The sequence below is a fragment of the Cannabis sativa genome, chromosome 6 (genome assembly GCF_029168945.1).
Source record: "Cannabis sativa cultivar Pink pepper isolate KNU-18-1 chromosome 6, ASM2916894v1, whole genome shotgun sequence".
NCBI lineage: Eukaryota > Viridiplantae > Streptophyta > Magnoliopsida > Rosales > Cannabaceae > Cannabis > Cannabis sativa.
The window spans coordinates 26,131,291-26,137,853 of NC_083606.1; the positions used below are offsets into that span (position 1 = coordinate 26,131,291).

Below are 6,563 nucleotides of genomic sequence, written 5' to 3' on the forward strand. Positions count from 1 at the left end.
TATCCCATCTCGATGTAAATCATCTATATAGAGGATCTTTGATCACATTAAGATTATAACGATGGTTAAATGAGATAGCATATCTATATCGTGGAACATATAGAATGCTCTATATAAGTCTGAGAGTGCAATTCCAAGTTCTAAGAGTGGATTCAACAAGGAATTAATAAGTTAGGAAATTTACCTTGTAAATTCGGTTCGACTTATTGGAAGCTCAATAATATAGATCCATGGTCCCCATTCTAGTTGAGACTATACTGTTTGTAAGACTCAATAATTGATTTATGATTAATCAATTATAATTCTAAAAGTTAGACTATGTCTAATTTGTGAATTTTCACTAAGCAGGGGTGAAATTGTGAAAAAAAGAGATTCTAGGTTTATTTATTAATTAAGAGACTCTATATGTCTAATTAATAATTATATTAAATGACAATATTATTTAATAATCTATTTTAGTTATTAAATAATTAGTTTTGGCATTTAAATGGTTTGAATTGGAAAGGTGGCATTTTCGGAAAATAGAAATAGAAATTATGAAAATTACAAAACCTAAGTGAGGCCCAATAACACCCATGTCCGGCCACTTATGCATGCATTTTCCAATTATTATTTTCATTATTTTAATGCCAATTAATTACTAACCTAAACCTAGCAGTTATCTATAAATAGAAAGTGATGGCTCACACTGTAATATCCCGAAAAACATATTGATATTTTAATTGGACATATTTTATAAAATATGTGATTAAGTGGGTATTAGAGTAGGATTATAATCCTACTTAAACTAATTACGAGTTGATAATGAAAATATGAGTAAATGAATAATAAAGCGTAATTTATTAATTACGTAGATTGTATTGAAATATGTGGGTATCGTAGATACCATAATTCGAATAAAATATTTTTCTAGCCTGGCAATTGTGGAACTTGACGGGGAGGTCAGAAATGTCACAACAATAAAAGATGAATTAAATTAGATTTACACCTGACTAGTGTAAAATTTTGAGTTGTCGATTAGACGGATTATTTGCAATTACCAAAATATCCCTAGGGTTGATTTTAGGTTTAAGATTTCCTACAAGGGTACAATGGTCATTTTGGGTAATAGTAAGGGAAATTTTATTTACACCCCAAAATTTTTTAAAGGCACCCCATTTTAATAGTTTTTATTTTATATAAAATTTATATTTTTAATTGTACTAAATTTTTTTAATTTTTTTTTCCAATTCATATTCTTAAAAAATATACCTATCAAACAAAAATAAATTATATTTTAAATATTATGAGGAAAAAATTAAAATAAAAAATTATATGAAATTTTCTTAGAAAAAATTAAAAAAATATATACATGAGTCAGAAAAAATTATGAAAATAAAATTAAAATAAGTGTTGAAATTAACATAAAATAATGTGAGAAAAAAATTTTAAAAAAATATTAATAGTAATTTTTAAAAATGATTTAAGTTTATATTTTTTTAAAAAATGAGGTGTACTTATTATTTTGTGGGGTGTAAATAGAACTGCCCTAATAGTAATTGGTTTATTTTATTTGTAGTAGTGGCTGAATTAAATTAATATAGGTTAGGTTTATTTATTTAGTTAAAAAGGAAATAAAACAAAAAAGGTTGTGAGGTAAAGTCAAAATTTAGGTTACCATCAACTTTATTCTTTTCTTCTTGGCCAAACTCTAGGGGAGTTGGAACCCAGGTTTTTCTTTTTCAAATTCTTCATGATTGAGCTGAAATGACAAGGAGTGGAGGTTGGTTAAGCATTGAGGTAAGTTTCTTCACTTATTCTTGATGATTTCTAGGATTTTAGATTGAGATTTTTGAGGATTTTACTTGATTTCGGGTCTGTAGGTTTTGTTGAGTTTAGAGTATGTTCTTTGGTTTAATTAAATTGTTTAAAGCTTTAGTTTCAAGTTTTAGGGGGCTGTTATGATTTGGTTGGGTGAGTTGAGTTGGGAACTCAAGAACTCACTCAACAATGGTACTTTTGTGATTTTAAGTTAATTGTTGGTTTTGAGTGTTGAGATATGTTGTATTCATGTTATAGAACTGTTCTGTGAAGTTTGAGAACAATTGGTTAGGTTTGGAGCAAGTTTTGGGACTTTGAAGATCTAAAATTTTCGAGTTTCTGGTGTGGTGAACCGGAATTCCGGATGGTACAGGGCTGCACCAACCGGAATTCCGGATGGTCAATTTTCAGGAATCGCCGATTTTTGTATTTTAGCCATAACTTTTCACTCGGGTGTCCGTTTTAGAAATTCTATATACCGTTTTGAAGCTTATGAAGAGCTCTACAGTATGAGACATAAATTAGAGCCAAAAGATATATTTTAATTTAGGGTGTTTTTACCATAAGATTTGGTAAAAAACCCTAGGTTATTTTATGCGGGTTTTAGACAGTGTTTTGGAATAAACCCTTATTGATTTACCTTTGTCGTGACATAGGACTCAAAAGTGTCGGGCATCGTTCCACTCAGATTGGCCCACATACTTGATTTTGGACTTGAGGTAAGATAAGTATTAAGCATTGTTTATGGTTAATGATATGATTATTATGGTCTCGATTATGATCGAGATCCCGATATATATTTGTTGTGACTCGATTATGATCGAGGGAAATAATAGGAAACGATTATCATCATTGTGACTCGATTATGATCGAGGGAAATAATGGGAAACGATTATTATCGTTGTGACTCGATTATGATCGAGGGAAATGATATGAAACGATTATTATCGTTGTGACTCGAATATGATCGAGTAAAAGAAACGGTCATTACCGTTATGAGTAATTACTCTTGAAACTGCGGATAGGTTTCTTACTTATCGTTTGCTGTATCGGGCAGCGATAGTGACATAAGCAGCTCGTGCTTAACGAGTGGTAATGGTACTTTATAAAGTACCAGGATTGTGTGATTACGAAGTTATGAAATGACTTAAGCATGCTATTATGTGATGAGTTGTAATTAGATATATATGCGTTATAATGTGAATGAATGGATTTTATATTTCTTAAGAAATTAGTTTCTTTTCTTGCAGAATCTTAGTGACTCACGAAATGTAAGAATTCGTGTTTATAGAGATGTAAGACTGGAGTGCTTTATGAAGCACTGAGATTATGGGGTTATGGTAATGTGTGATTTAGGGTGTTGTACGAAACACAGAGATTGTGAATTATGAATAGTTATAAATATACTTGATTATGTAATAAGTGTGCTCTCGTAGACGTTAAGTTATTTGTGCACCTTGAATGTGTATGACCTATTGGTGTATATATTACATTGTAATGAAATTGGCAAGCACTTTTTATGATTTTATTTAGTAGCTTTTCTTGCTGAGTCACTATGACTCACGGGTGCTTTATGATGCAGGTAAGAAGATTAGCAGTTTTATTCGGCCATGAGTCAGAGGTCTCCCAGCAAAACCGTGGGGTCTTGGCTTCTGGGAAGCAGGATCGAATTCCCTTCTATGTTTGAAAATGTAACCTACTGTAAACAATTTTTTTTTTTTTTTTTTTTATAAACAGGGGAACCCTATATTACGACAGTATTTAAAATGAAAGTCTTTATTTTGAATTTAATTAAAGATTTAAATTAAACCACACTTTTCCAAAATTTATAGATTAGTGATAATAAGTTTATAAATGCACACACGTGGCGTCCCTGAGGGTCAGGGCGTTACACACACCAAATAAGGTAGTTAAGCAATTGTTCAGTAATTCAGGAAACTGCTTCTTTCAGAAAGTTGAGCCTTCCCTTTTCTCTCTATATATAGCCGACCCTCTTCTTCTTCTTCTTCTTCTTCTTCTTCTTCTACACAAGAGATACAATTTTGAAATACCTAGTGAGAGAGTAGTGCCCACACACAGTAAACAGTACCTCAATCATAGTTTGGAAGACTGTGAAGGATCAAATCCAAGAGAAGGACATTCGGACTCAGATCTTGATTATACTCTGCAACAGAAAGGATACAAGGGTTAGAGATCTGAGTGGAAGGAGACATATTATTCCGCTGCACCCAATGTAAGGTTTCTCATACTTTATATGTGTTTACTTATCATCGTTTTAGAAGTTCATATTTAGGTTGTTAATCAACATACTTGTGAGTAGATCTAAGATCCTGGTAAAATAATTCCAACAACTGGCACCAGAGCCATGGTAATTGATTTGCTTGCAAGAAATTTGGACTTAAAACGATTTGTTTGTGATTTGGATGGTATCAGGTTGTTGTTTTGTGTGTTGTATTGATGATTGATTGATATTTGTGAAATTCTGGGAAAAATAATTGAATTTTCGATTCTGCAATTATTTTTATTGGATAGTTTGGAAAAAATTAAGCAATTTACTTTTTTACAGAACTCAATTTCGATTTTATTTGAAATAGTTATGAATTTTTGAAAATTGGGAAAAATCAGGGTGGTGATCAACCTTCCCACGCTCGCGGAATGGCTGCTTGCAGCCTCCAGCGCCAAGGAATCTCCGCCCAGCCTCCCCTTGTGTGCGCGCGGGTGGTATGCTGTGCATACCATCCTTACAGCTCACCAATTTTTCCGTTTTCTTCGATTTTTCATGCTATTTCATGGAATTAACTTCTGATTTTTTGTGTAGTTTTGTATTTTGATTTTTATTTTTCATATTTCAAATCTAATTATCAGAATTAAATTAATTTGATTTTTCAAAATTAATTTTAGATATTAGTGTAATTTGAATTTGAAAATAGGTAAAAATCTATTTGTGTTTACTTCTTTTCTTATTTTAAAAAAATTTGATTATTTTATCTTAATTTTAAATCTAAGGTCAGATACTAATTTTTTTTTTTTTTTTTTTTATAAAATATTCTATTTTAAGTAATTTGACCTTATTTAGATTTAAAATAAGATTACTATAATCATGCTATTTTAAATAGAAATAAGATATTTTTGCTAACATTTAAATTTTGTTATTTTTACTTAAATTAAATTACAAAATCAGAAAAGGGTATGTATTTATCATTTTTTATTTTATTTAATATTTAATTTATAAAATAACATGAAATTTAAAAGGTGGTTAGCAATTTCTTTTTTGAAATGATATTTAGGTTAGTTGAAACCTAATTTTTCAAAATTGTAGGTTTAATTTTAAATATTATTTTACTTCATTTAAAATTCGAATTTTTTTTATTTAATTATTTTCGAAATATAATTAATTATTTAAAATTAAATAAATTCTACATCCAACTATCCAATCTAACTTGTTGCAGGAGTATGTGTTTTAGATTGTTTGTAAGTTTTTCTAAAACCTATTATTACTTGATCTAAATTTCCATAATTAACTTGTTGAGAGATCCAATGATCTGATTTCAACCCATGGTTCAATTGTCAATAGGTCAAGTAAATAATTTGTAAGAGGTAAATTTTACATTCTTCTTTCATCTGTGTATGACCTAGTAACATGATAGGGTCCATCCAAATCTGTGTGCCTGTGTGAGCCTATATGTTTATTTTATTATAGATGCATATAGGCTGTTGCTAAATAAAATGTCACACCCTGATAGATTTTATTTAGGTCCTTTTAGTTTTTGGACCTATTCAATTAATAACAGTTATTTGTTTTAAGATTAAATTCCTCTCTTTTGGGCCTTGTGTGAGAGATGGGGACCAATAGAAGTGGGTACGACATACTGAACCCAGCTCCCCCTCACATGAACTACCCCAATTGTGAAGGCCCATTTGCCTGATTTGAATAACTGTATTAGGTTAATTAAATTAGTTTAACCTAATAAAATTGATTAGCAACATAATTAACTTTTAAAATATATGAAATTTATTTTCATTTTAATATTTTAAAGTTAATTTTAAGAAAAACACTCTTAGTTTAAGATATTATTTCTAGATAAACTATTTGTATTTTTCTTGTATTTAATTAAATAAAGAATTTTAACTAACTAGATTCTTTCTGAAACTTACTTTAATTATTTCATTAAATATTCCTATTTAAGTTATAAATTAGTTATTACTAATTTTCCTTATTAACTTAAATTTGAATATCTTTTGAATTTAATATTAAGTTGAGGAATTCTAGGAATTGGTTATTGAAGATTCTTAAAAGATGTTTTTTAAGTTGATTTTAAACTTAAAATGGAATATTCTTAAATTAGGTAGTTACCACCTAATTTTGATATTTAATTAAATTTTATTTGGAAATTTTAAGTTGCTCATTTTAGATATTTTCTATAACAACTTAAATCAGATATTTTTCAAATCTTGAAAAGATACTTAGTTAAATTAAGATATTTTCTAGATAGTTATTTATATACTAATTATTATTTCTAATTTTAAAATAGGAAAATATCATTGATTTTGAAATTAATTGTTTAATAATTAATTTTGGTACAATTCAAGTTAAGAATATTTTCCTAGTATCAAACTAGAAATTAATAATTAAGCCTTCTCTATGCTTAATTATTTATTTATTGAATTTAATACATTTAATTAAATTGAAAATTAAATATCTAAGTTGATTTTCATAATGATACTTAAATATTTTATTTTCATGATATTTAATTAAATAGAAA

The 6,563-nt window shown here is 28.6% G+C and overlaps 1 long non-coding RNA gene across 1 annotated transcript; it reads left to right on the forward strand.

Annotated features, from left to right (window-relative positions):
• Positions 1-1,571: 1,571 nt before the first annotated feature.
• LOC115724957 (uncharacterized) lies at positions 1,572-4,875 on the forward strand. The gene is made up of 3 exons (XR_004013325.2): positions 1,572-1,779; positions 2,457-2,519; positions 3,383-4,875. It is a non-coding gene; the product is annotated as an uncharacterized LOC115724957 (long non-coding RNA).
• The last annotated feature ends 1,688 nt before the right edge of the window (positions 4,876-6,563 follow it).